Source organism: Lutra lutra, chromosome 1 (assembly GCF_902655055.1).
Source record: "Lutra lutra chromosome 1, mLutLut1.2, whole genome shotgun sequence".
Classification (NCBI taxonomy): Eukaryota; Metazoa; Chordata; class Mammalia; order Carnivora; family Mustelidae; genus Lutra; species Lutra lutra.
Window position 1 is genome coordinate 71,159,126 of NC_062278.1, and position 13,379 is coordinate 71,172,504.

Sequence of the window (13,379 nt, forward strand, 5' to 3'; positions counted from 1 at the left end):
GAATAATAATAATAATAAAAAGGTACAGAACTTAAAGACCAGCCTTGTCCAATAGATGTCCTGTGATGATAGAAATATACTATAATTGTACTATCCAGTATGGTAGCGACTAGGCACATGAGCTAGTAAGCAACTGAATTGTAGGCTAGTACAACTGAGGGTCTGGGTTTTTTATTTTTACATCTGTGTGTGGTAGCTGGCAAATGTAATTATCCCTATTTTCAAGAGACAGGAGAAAAAAATGAGTGGCATGCTCAGTGTTAATCAATGTGACAGATATTTCACTGAAAATTGAGTCTATATTTGTAGGTAAACTAAATGTGTAGTTTCTGAGGAAACATCAGGCTAACATAACTACTTAGAACAAGATGTAGGAATGTTTAAAAGGAGTTGGGACTCCGAAGTAGATTTTATTATTTTGGTAATTTATTATTTTCCTTTGGAAAAGTAGAAGTGGTTAACACAATAATGTGTTCAATAATTTTCAATGCTTTTTTCATTAAAAATTTAGTAAGTCTCTTCTTTGCTACAAAGACATGTGATTAAAGACACTTCTTTGCTACTTAAAGACATGTGATAGATACATTTGAATTCGTGAAGGCTATAGCTAAAGAAAGGAAAGATAATGTGCAAGCACAGGCACGGGGCTAGACTATAATTCAGAGTTCTTTAGGACAGAGACACCATTCTGGGCTTGCTAACCTTGCAGGGAGGCTTGATGTTCAGGCAGCATATGAACTGGGTTTTGATAGGAGCCTATCCATGGACCACCATAAAGAACATGATCCTTTGTCTGCCCTGGGGGTAGTGGACCAATTCACCAAGCCACAGAGGATACTGGTAGCTTCTTGGAGTTTCAGTTATACTCAATAGCAAGTGATTTGAAACATTTTAAATATTCAAATAAATGCAGACAAAGTAAAAAATCTCAAAAACCCTATAGGTGCTTTTACTATAAATAGACTTCAAAGAAAACTTGGCTGGCTCAGGGTCCACAGAGTTGGGACATACCTAGAAACAGCTCAAGAGTTTGTGTTTCCTTTCCTCTGCCCTAAGTTATACTTTTGATAGGAGGTCACACACTTGGGAAACAGAAATAGACAATGTAGAGCTCCTAAGGTATAGAGGAGGAATTTAATGCAGATGGATATTACCTAGACTATGAGCTCTCTCTGACCCTGTGGAGATGGATTTAAACTACACTCATTCAAATATGGGGTAAAGTAGAAGTATTTTATACAAGTAGGATTAAACAATAAAGTGGCCAGTGGGAATATAAATTTGTATAACCTCTTAATAGGGTAATTTGGCAATAGGTATCCAAATGTCAAATGTCCATACCATTTGATTCAGCAATATCTCATCTGAGAATTTATCCTACAGATATGCTTGTATATGTATGGAATTACATAAGGACAAGAGAATTCACTGCAGATGAAAGAATAAAAAAAAATATTGGAGATGATTAAACCATGAATTGGTTAAATAAATTACGTGTGATTCATACAGCTGAATACTATGTAACTTTTAGAAAGTCCAGAGAAACTGACTATGCATTGCAATGGCTTCTCTCAGGGCACCTGGGTGGCTTAGTAGTTAAGCATCTGCCTTCAGCTCAGGTCATGATCCCAGGGTCCTGGAATTGAGCCCCACATTGGACTCCCTGCTCAGTGAGGATCAGTGAGGAGTCTGCTTCTCCCTCCCCCTCTGCCTGCTGCTCCCCCTACTTGTGCTCTCTCTCTGTCCAATAAATAAAATCTTTAAAAAAAATGAAATAGTTGCTCTCTATAATTTGTTGTCAAGTTAAAAGAGCAAGAATAGCATGTCTAGTGCATATAACAAAGATTGCTATGGACTCACCATACCACATTTCATTTTGTCCTTGTCAGACACATAGACTTCATTTCCTTGTAGTCATATGAAGTCATACGACAGAGATCTAGCCAATTAAATATGGGCAAAAGGAATATAAATTATTTCCAAGCCTGGTCCTTAAAAACCTCTAAATCTTTCATGCTCTATTCCTTTCTTTATTAGCTCATATAGAGCATCTGGCAGAGGTCTCAGATCTCTAGGGACTGCCAGAGCCAGTAGGTTAAAGGAAGTTGGGATGATTATTGGCAACTGGAGAAGACTGTAGTTCTCCCCTCACTGGCCCAAAGGCCATACTGCACTGGGACATGAGCAAGAACTAAGCCATTACCATGTTAATCATTGAGATTTGGGGGTAGTTTTTTTTTTTTTTAAAGCTTCTTTTTTTATTTTTTTTTAATTTTTTAATTTTTTTTGACAGAGAGCTAGAGAGAGAGCACAAGTAAGCAGAGCGGCAGGGAGAGGGGGAGAGAGAGAAGCAGGCTCTCCGCTGAGCAGGGAGCCCAATGCGGGGCTCGATCCCAGGACCCTGGAATCATGACCCGAGCCGAAGGCAGCCGCTTAACCAACTGAGCCACCCGGGTGCCCCAAGAGATTTGGGGGTAGTTTGTTAAGGCATTTTGCCTATTCCAAGATTTGTGCAAAAAAGGGATGCAGAATATTTACATATATATGTAAATATGTACATATTTACACACACACACACATACACACACATAAACTATTGGTTGCCTCTAGTGAGGCTAGGAAAGAAAAACTGGTAGTAGAAAATAAAGGTAGAAGTTAGAAGAAGGACTTTCTGTATATTTAGTGAGCAGGTGATTATCTTTGTCTGGCTTCATATCTATAAATACAGAGATGACCACTGCTTAGAGCAGTATATCCCAGCATTTTCCCATCATGACACAGTACATGATTATATTGGGTCAATGGGGGCAAGCTGCAGGAAAATTAGGGTCCTGGTGATACTACACAGGGCTGAAAGGATTAAACTTGGGCCTCTGACCACTCTTAGCCCAAGGATGAGGGAATTGATATGTTGTGGCACACCTGTAACTCATCAGTACATCAGCTGAGGCATGCTGTGTAGGATTTAACACTCCTAGCCTACTGAGTTGGAAAAAAGGAATTGAGTGTATGCAGCTCAGTGCTGTCCTCTCTCCACGTTGGAATCAGCCTGCTTGCTGAGAGTAGGTATCCCTGGCTCCACCAAGACCTAAATTTTATAAGAGCAAAGACCAGCAGGAAGGCCCTTACACTCCAGCTGAGTCTGCAGGTAGGTGTGTAAGTCTTTCTAGTTGTAGTGAAAGATGAGCAAGCCAATTCACAAACCAATCCTCACTATTTCAACTAGTTTTTGATCTCCATCTTTCTCACTTTTGTACCTATGTCTCAATTAGTTACAAAACAGATGTAATTAACAGGGAAATGACCTATTCAAGATTCTAACTTACTATTTTGTATCTTTTGAACACTGAGCTATGTCAATGTATTATCTACTCAAAAAATAAAGTCTTTTATTTATTTATAAATATATTTATTTATTTATTTAGGAAGCCGTCTTGAGTAGATTAATTTGGAGGGGCCTCAAGATTGTCCTGAATGAAGTGAAACCATTGTCAAGTTGCAGTTACCAAAGGACACTACCAGGGAGGGAGACAAGGAAGAAATAATCAGAGAATGAGAAAGAATGATGCTCAGGGCCATAGAGAGCCAGGAAGAAGTGTGGTGTAAGGAGGTGCTACTCCCTAACACAGGGCTGCCAGATTTAGCCAATAAAAATACAGTTAAATTGGAACTTCAGATAAATAATTCTTTTTCAGAATAATTCTTTTTCAGAATAATTCTTTAGTACTACATCTGGGACATACACTTCTCAATCATTAATTATTTATCTGAAACTCACAAAGTAGAGCGAGAGACAAGAATGAAAAACCCCAAAAGGAACCTGTGTTTAGCACCTGGCTGACTGAGGGACTAGCAAAGGAGCAGCTGACTCTCCCTATCCAACTCTGATGTCCATGGCTACAAAAAGGGGTTTGAGAGCTGAGAAGAAATACTTTGGGTTTCTTAATTAGGAAGTGGTTGCTGATCCTTTTCAACTGATTTTCAACCAGAAGTGGGTACAGAGAGTTGAGGAAAAAGTGAGTGATGAGAAAGTGAAAGCAGTGGGTGGCGGGGTCCTTTGAGAACCTGATAAACATCTGTAGCTGAGATGGAGAAATAGGAAACAAAGAGACAAAGGCCACAAGAAAAGGAGGCAGGAGAGGAGATCAAAACATAGAATGATAAGGGCATAAGTTTAGGGAGGTAAGGAAGTGACATGAGCAGCAAAAAGATAATTCATGTTTTCTTAAAAATGGGGAGAAATCCTACTTTTTTTTTTTAAGATTTTATTTATTTGACAGACAGCGATCACAAGTAGGCAGAGAGGCAGGCAGAGAGAGAGAGAAGAGGAAGCAGGTTCCCTACTGAGCAGAGAGCCAGATGCAGGACTCAATCCCAGGACTCTGGGATCATGACCTGAGCCGAAGGCAGAGGCTTTAACCCACTGAGCCACCCAGGTGCCCCCAAATCCTACTCTTAACATTCAAATCTGTGGAACAGACACATTAGGAAATAATTATTCACAGTAAAAAGCATTCTTCCGTTCCTCCAGATGTTTCCTACAGAGCCCTTGTCTGTGGCAAGCACTCATCAGAGAAACACGCTTTACCTCATGTAGGCTGATGTTTAAGAAGTAATACCACAGACACTACAGGCTGTCAGAGGGAGAAGCTGCCTTAGAGGTCACCTGACCTTGGGATCTAAAATCTCTGCCCATGTCTGGGCTGCATGGAAGAGGGGGAGTGATGGGAAGTGGGAGCAACTGCTCTGGTGCCTGCCCTGGATCTGTCCTCCTGTTTCTGCCTAAGCAGTTTTGATTTTACACATTGTGAAGAAGTGTCAGATTTTCTTTGAATGAAGGGTTCCTCTACTAAAAAATGTTTGAAGCCCTGACCTAATATTATCCCCCAGAAAGTTCAAGGAACATGTGGAAAGTCAATGAGCCTCTCAGAGGCAGCACTGAGCTTAAAAATTCTAAAGCACAGTTTTTTCTCTTTTATGACATTTATGTTCTTAATTTTGTTCAGGTATCTTAAATGATATCTCAGAGTTAAAGTCCTTCCCTCCACTCCTCCCTCAAAGTCAGCAATACCCTTAAGTCAGAAAGTATTTTTTCTTTCCATGACTATGTTCTTGTACTTCACATGTATGCACCCATAAACAATAACTGATATTATTTTTAGTATACAATAGTATATATAAAATCAGTATTTTTTTAAATTCTACAGAAACTTAAAAAACATATAAATACCATATTGCATTTGGTATATTTTAAAGGTTTACATAAATTTAACCACAAATATATTTTTGCATTCTTCTTCTTACATTCAACATTATTTTTAAAGATTTATCTATATTAATACATGTGGATTATGTCCATTCATTTAGACTGCTGTATAGTGTTCTGTTGTATAAATATACCACCATTATTTTTTCCCTTCTCTACCAAGGGAATTAGGACAATCAGTTTATTTCTTATTTTTTGCTATTATTAAAAATAATGCAATAGATATTTTTGTACTTAAGTGCATACATGTGAAAGATTCTTTACAAGAGGAAAATACCTAGAAGTGGGCTGGATGATAAGGTGTAGGACTATACAACTTTAATACGTATTAGCAAATACTTTAAAGTGGTTACACAAATTTAAATTCCTACATGAGAGTATAAAAGTATTTCCCCATGTTCCAGCGAACGCTTAGTATTGACAAATTTCTAATTTTTGCTAGTTGGATAAGTACAAGTTGTTACCACATTATTGTTTACTTTGTATTTCCCTTTATGAAATGAACATATCCCTGATGAAATGAACATATTTGCCTTATTAATTGATCTTCTGTGATATCTCTTCAGTGAATTTTTTGGGGTCATATCTTTTATACAGTATGACTTTTTCATACTAATTAGTTCATCATAAAATCTTGTTACTATCATGGTTTGGGTATCTATATTTCAAATATATTCTATTCTGTTATCCCTTAAACTTTTCACTCGTGTTTTAATACTGTTTTCAGTCTTTTTTATGTAGAAATTTTTTTTATTTTAATGTAGTGAAGTTTATTCCATTTTTACCTGTGACTTTCACTTTCAGTAACTTCTTTTAAAAAAAATCATTTTCCTGAAGGGAGGAGTCAAGATGGCGGAGAAGTAGCAGGCTGAGACTACTTCGGGTAGTGGGAGATCAGCTAAATAGCTTATCTAAAGATTGCAAACACCTACAAATCCAACGGGAGATTGAAGAGAAGAAGAACAGCAATTCTAGAAACAGAAAATCAACCACTATCTGAAAGGTAGGACTGGCGGAGAAGTGAATCCAAAGCGACGGGAAGATAGACCGCTGGGGGAGGGGCCGGCTCCCGGCTCCCGGCGGAGCAACAGAGCAAAATCAGGACTTTTAAAAGTCTGTTCCGCTGAGGGACATCGCTCCAGAGGCTTAACTGGAAGCCCAGGTGGGGTCAGCGCGGCCTCAGGTCCCGCCGGGTCGCAGAAGGATGGGGGTGTCTGAGTGTCGCAGAGCTTACCGGTATTAGAACGGGGAAGCCGGCTACGGAGACAGAGCCGAGGAGTGACTCTCAGCTCAGGGTTGCCTTGAACCGGTCGCAGGCTCGGTCAGCTCGGAGCACGGCCGGAGGCCAGGGTGACGGGAGTCATTGGGCGCTGTTCTCTGAGGGTGCACTGAGGAGTGGGGCCCCAGGCTCTCGGCTCCTCCGGGCCAGAGACCGGGAGGCCGCCATCTTCACTCCCGTCCTCCGGAACTCTACGGAAAGCGCTCAGGGAACAAAAGCTCCCGAAAGCAAACCCGAGCGGATTACTCAGCGTGGCCCCAGGTAAGGGCGGTGCAACTCCGCCTGGGGCAAAGACGCTTGAGAATCACTACAACAGGCCCCTCCCCCAGAAGATCAATGGGAAACCCAGCCAGGACCAAGTTCACCTACCGAGGAGTGCAGTTTCAATACCAAGGAGAGCGGCGGAATTCCAGAGGAGAAGAAAGCAAAGCACGGAACTCATGGCTTTCTCCCCATGATTTTTTAGCCTTGCAGTTAATTTAATTTTTTTTCTTTTTCAATTTTTTTTCTTTTTCTCTTCTTGTGCTAAATTTTTTTAACTTTTACCGTTTTCTTTTTTAAAGTTTTTTAAATAGTTTGTCTTATATATATATTTTTTTTTCCTCTATTTATATTTTTTCTTTATCGGCTTTCTTTTTTTAAATAGTTTCTTTTTTTTTTTTTTCTTTTTGAACCCCTTTTTATCCCCTTTCTCCCCCCTCACAATATGGGATCTCTTCTGATTTGGCTAAAGCATATTTTCCTGGGGTTGTTGCCACCCTTTTAGTATTTTACTTGCTCCTTCATAAACTCTTATCTGGACAAAATGACAAGGCAGAAAAATTCACAACAAAAAAAAGAACAAGAGGCAGTACCAAAGGCTAGGGACCTAATCAATACAGACATTGGTAATATGTCAGATATAGAGTTCAGAATGACGATTCTCAAGGTTCTAGCCCGGCTTGAAAAAGGCATGGAAGATATTAAAGCAACCCTCTCGGGAGATATAAAAGCCCTTTCTGGAGAAATAAAAGAACTAAAATCTAACCAAGTTGAAATCAAAAAAGCTATTAATGAGGTGCAATCAAAAATGGAGGCTCTCACTGCTAGGATAAATGAGGCAGAAGAAAGAATTAGCGATATAGAAGACCAAATGACAGAGAATAAAGAAGCTGAGCAAAAGAGGGACAAACAGCTACTGGACCACGAGGGGAGAATTCGAGAGATAAGTGACACCATAAGACAAAACAACATTAGAATAATTGGGATTCCAGAAGAAGAGGAAACAGAGAGGGGAGCAGAAGGTATATTGGAGAGAATTATTGGAGAGAATTTCCCCAATATGGCAAAGGGAACAAGCATCAAAATTCAAGAGGTTCAGAGAACCCCCCTCAAAATCAATAAGAATAGGTCCACACCCCGTCACCTAATAGTAAAATTGAAAGTCTTAGTGACAAAGAAAAGATCCTGAAAGCAGCCCGGGAAAAGAAGTCTGTAACGTACAATGGTAAAAATATTAGATTGGCAGCAGACTTATCCACAGAGACCTGGCAGGCCAGAAAGAGCTGGCATGCTATATTCAGAGTACTAAATGAGAAAAACATGCAGCCAAGAATACTATATCCAGCTAGGCTATCATTGAAAATAGAAGGAGAGATTAAAAGCTTCCAGGACAAACAAAAACTGAAAGAATTTGCAAATACCAAACCAGCTCTACAGGAAATATTGAAAGGGGTCCTCTAAGCAAAGAGAGACCCTAAAAGTAGTAGATCAGAAAGAAACAGAGACAATATACAATAACAGTCACCTTACAGGCAATACAATGGCACTAAATTCATATCTCTCAATAGTTACCCTGAATGTTAATGGGCTAAATGCCCCAATCAAAAGACACAGGGTATCAGAATGGATAAAAAAACAAAACCCATCTATATGTTGCCTACAAGAAACTCATCTTAAACCTGAAGACACCTCCAGATTTAAAGTGAGGGAGTAGAAAAGAAGTGGAAAAAAAGTGGAAAATTTACCATGCTAATGGACATCAGAAGAAAGCAGGAGTGGCAATCCTTATATCAGATCAATTATATTTTAAGCAAAAGACTACAATAAGAGATGAGGAAGGACACTATATCATACTCAAAGGATCTGTCCAACAAGAAAATCTAACAATTTTAAATATATGCCCCTAACGTGGGAGCAGCCAACTATATAAACCAATTAATAACAAAATCAAAGAAACATATTGACAATAATACAATAATAGTAGGGGACTTTAACACTCCCCTCACTGAAATGGACAGATCATCCAAGCAAAAGATCAACAAGGAAATAAAGGCCTTAAATGACACACTGGACCAGATGGACATCACAGATATATTCAGAACTTTTCATCCCAAAGCAACAGAATACACATTCTTCTCTAGTGCACATGGAACATTCTCCAGAATAGATCACATCCTCGGTCCTAAATCAGGTCTCAACTGGTATCAAAAGATTGGGATCATTCCCTGCATATTTTCAGACCACAATGCTCTGAACCTAGAACTCAATCACAAGAGGAAATTTGGAAAGAACCCAAATACATGGAGACTAAACAGCATCCTTCTAAAGAATGAATGGGTCAACCAGGAAATTAAAGAAGAATTGAAAAAATTCATGGAAACAAATGATAATGAAAACACAACGGTTCAAAATCTGTGGGACACAACAAAGGCAGTCCTGAGAGGAAAATATATAGCGGTACAAGCCTTTCTCAAGAAACAAGAAAGGTCTCAGGTACACAACCTAACCCTACACCTAAAGGAGCTGGAGAAAGAACGAGAAAGAAACCCTAAACCCAGCAGGAGAAGAGAAATCATAAAGATCAGAGCAGAAATCAATGAAATAGAAACCAAAAAAAACAATAGAACAAATCAGCGAAACTAGGAGCTGGTTCTTTGGAAGAATTAATAAGATTGATAAACCCCTGGCCAGACTTATCAAAAAGAAAAGAGAAAGGACCCAAATAAATAAAATCATGAATGATTTTTAGAACATTTAAAGAAGAACTAATTCCTATTCTCCTGAAACTGTTCCAAAAAATAGCAATAGAAGGAAAACTTCCAAACTCATTTTATGAGGCCAGCATCACCTTGATCCCAAAACCAGACAAGGATCCCAACAAAAAAGAGAACTACAGACCAATATCCTTGATGAACACAGATGCAAAAATTCTCGCCAAAATACTAGCCAATAGGATTCAACAGTACATTAAAAGGATTATTCACCACGACCAAGTGGGATTTATTCCAGGGCTGCAAGGTTGGTTCAACATCCGCAAATCAATCAATGTGATACAACACATTAATAAAAGAAAGAACAACAACCATATGATACTCTCCATAGATGCTGAAAAAGCATTTGACAAAGTACAGCATCCCTTCCTGATCAAAACTCTTCAAAGTGTAGGGATAGAGGGCACATACCTCAATATTATCAAAGCCATCTATGAAAAACCCACCGCAAACATCATTCTCAATGGAGAGAAACTGAAAGCTTTTCCGCTAAGGTCAGGAACACGGCAGGGATGTCCGTTATCACCACTGCTATTCAACATAGTACTAGAAGTCCTAGCCTCAGCAATCAGACAACAAAAGGAAATTAAAGGCATCCAAATCGGCAAAGAAGAAGTCAAACTCTCACTCTTCGCAGATGATATGATACTATATGTGGAAAACCCAAAAGACTCCACTCCAAAACTGCTAGAACTTGTCCAGGAATTCAGTAAAGTGTCAGGATATAAAATCAATGCACAGAAATCAGTTGCATTTCTCTACACCAACAACAAGACAGAAGAAAGAGAAATTAAGGAGTCCATCCCATTTACAATTGCACCCAAAACTATAAGATACCTAGGAATAAACCTAACCAAAGAGACTAAGAATCTATACTCAGAAAACTATAAAGTACTCATGAAAGAAATTGAGGAAGACACAAAGAAATGGAAAAATGTTCCATGCTCCTGGATTGGAAGAATAAATATTGTGAAAATGTCTATGCTACCTAAAGCAATCTACACATTTAATGCAATTCCTATCAAAGTACCATCCATTTTTTTCAAAAAAATGGAACAAATAATCCTAAAATTTATATGGAACCAGAAAAGACCTCGAATAGCCAAAAGAATATTGAAAAAGAAAGCCAAAGTTGGTGGCATCACAATTCCGGACTTCAAGCTCTATTACAAAGCTGTCATCATCAAGACAGCATGGTACTGGCACAAAAACAGACACATAGATCAATGGAACAGAATAGAGAGCACAGAAATAGACCCTCAACTCTATGGTCAACTAATCTTCGACAAAGCAGGAAAGAATGTCCAATGGAAAAAAGACAGCCTCTTCAATATATGGTGTTGGGAAAATTGGACAGCCACATGCAGAAAAATGAAATTGGATCATTTCCTTACACCACACACGAAAATAGACTCAAAAAGGATGAAGGATCTCAATGTGAGAAAGGAATCCATCAAAATCCTTGAGGAGAACACAGGCAGCAACCTTTTCGACCTCAGCTGCAGCAACATCTTCCTAGGAACATCACCAAAGGCAAGGGAAGCAAGGGCAAAAATGAACTTTTGGGATTTTATCAAGATCAAAAGCTTTTGCACAGCAAAGGAAACAGTGAACAAAACCAAAAGACAACTGACAGAATGGGAGAAGATATTTGCAAATGACATATCAGATAAAGGGCTAGTGTCCAAAATCTATAAAGAACTTAGCAAACTCAACACCCAAAGAACAAATAATCCAATCAAGAAATGGGCAGAGGACATGAACAGACATTTCTGCAAAGAAGACATCCAGATGGCCAACAGACACATGAAAAAGTGCTCCATATCACTCGGCATCAGGGAAATACAAATCAAAACCACCATGAGATATCACCTCACACCAGTCAGAATGGCTAAAATTAACAAGTCAGGAAATGACAGATGCTGGCGAGGATGCGGAGAAAGGGGAACCCTCCTACACTGTTGGTGGGAATGCAAGCTGGTGCAACCACTCTGGAAAACAGCATGGATGTTCCTCAAAATGTTGAAAATAGAACTACCCTATGACCCTGCAATTGCACTTCTGGGTATTTACCCTAAGGATACAAACGTAGTGATCCGAAGGGGCACGTGCACCCGAATGTTTATAGCAGCAATGTCTACAATAGCCAAACTATGAAAAGAACCTAGATGTCCATCTACAGTCGAATGGATAAAGAAGAAGTGGTATATATACACAATGGAATACTATGCAGCCATCAAAAGAAATGAAATCTTACCTTTTGCGACGACGTTGATGGAACTAGAGGGTATCATGCTTAGTGAAATAAGTCAATCGGAGAAAGACAACTATCATATGATCTCCCTGATATGAGGGAGTGGAGATGCAACATGGGGGGTTGAGGGTGTAGGAGAAGAGTAAATGAAACAAGATGGGATTGGGAGGGAGACAAACCATAAGTGACTCTTAATCTCACAAAACAAACTGAGGGTTGATGGGGGGAGGGGGTTGGGAGAGGGGGGTGGGGTTATGGATATTGGGGAGGGTATGTGCTATGGTGAGTGCTGTGAAGTGTGTAAACCTGGCGATTTGCAGACCTGTACCCCTGGGGATAAAAATATATGTTTATAAAGCTGTAAAAAAAAAAAAAAAGAAAGGATGAATACCCATGTTTTGTAGCAACATGGATGGGACTGGAAGAGATTATGCTGAGTGAAATAAGTCAAGCAGAGAGAGCCAATTATCATATGGTTTCATTTATTTGTGGAGCATAACAAATAGCATGGAGGACAAGGGGAGATGAAGAGGAGAAGGGAGTTGAGGCAAATTGGAAGGGGAGGTGAACCATGAGAGACTATGGACTCTGAAAAACGATCTGAGAATTTTGAAGGGGTGGGGGGTGGGAGGTTGGGGGCACCAGGTGGTGGGTATTGTAGAGGGCACGGATTGCATGGAGCACTGGGTGTGGTGCAAAAATAATGAATACTGTTATGCTGAAAAAATAAAAAATTAATAAAAAAAAATCATTTCCTGTCTTAATGTTATAAATATGTTTTCTCCTCCTAAAGTTTCATAATTGGCTGTGTGTAATTGAGTCTTTAATCCAATCTCAAGTTTACTCATTATATGACGTGAAATAGTAATCAAATTTTTTTTCTTCCAAATGGGTAGCCAATTTACCCAAAAATATGCATAGGTATTTGGTAGTTCATCCTTTTCACACTGATTTCAGTTGGCTCTCCTCTCCAGTGCTTTTTCAATGATCCATAAGACATTCATTCTAATAAATATTTGATAACTATTACCCAATAGTCTATTTAATAATTCAACTATAAGAACAGCTTTATACACATAGGTATTCACTGAAGTGTTATTTACAATAGTGAAAATTTAGAAAAAACTCAAGCACATTTACATCCATTACCTGAATTTTTAAAACCCTGAGGAAAACGTTAGTTTATGATATTAAGTAAAGTTACAAAGTTTTAGAGATCATCTGATTTAAGCCACATAGAAAAAAATATATGTAAAGAGACTAAATAGAAAATTATTTAATTTATAGTGGTTGCATAATGTTATAGGATTATTGGAATTCTTCCTTAAAGGAAAAAAAAAAAAAAAAAACAACCACCTTTCCAGACCTTCCCAAATGAACATCTTGTAAAGTTATCATTTAGAATCATGAACATTTGAAATAGAATAGAACTTTTATAAAGATTAAGGTATAATAAAAGGTGATAAACAATATGTGAGGGAAAGTTAAGAATTGAGGACCCAGGGCGCCTGGGTGGCTCAGTTGGTTAAGCGACTGCCTTCGGCTCAG

At 38.8% G+C, this 13,379-nt stretch overlaps 1 protein-coding gene across 4 annotated transcripts in view; it reads right to left on the reverse strand.

Annotated features, from left to right (window-relative positions):
• Positions 1 to 13,379, reverse strand: part of SLC9A9 (solute carrier family 9 member A9) — a 577,794-nt gene that overhangs the window by 530,279 nt on the left and 34,136 nt on the right. The window lies entirely within an intron of this gene.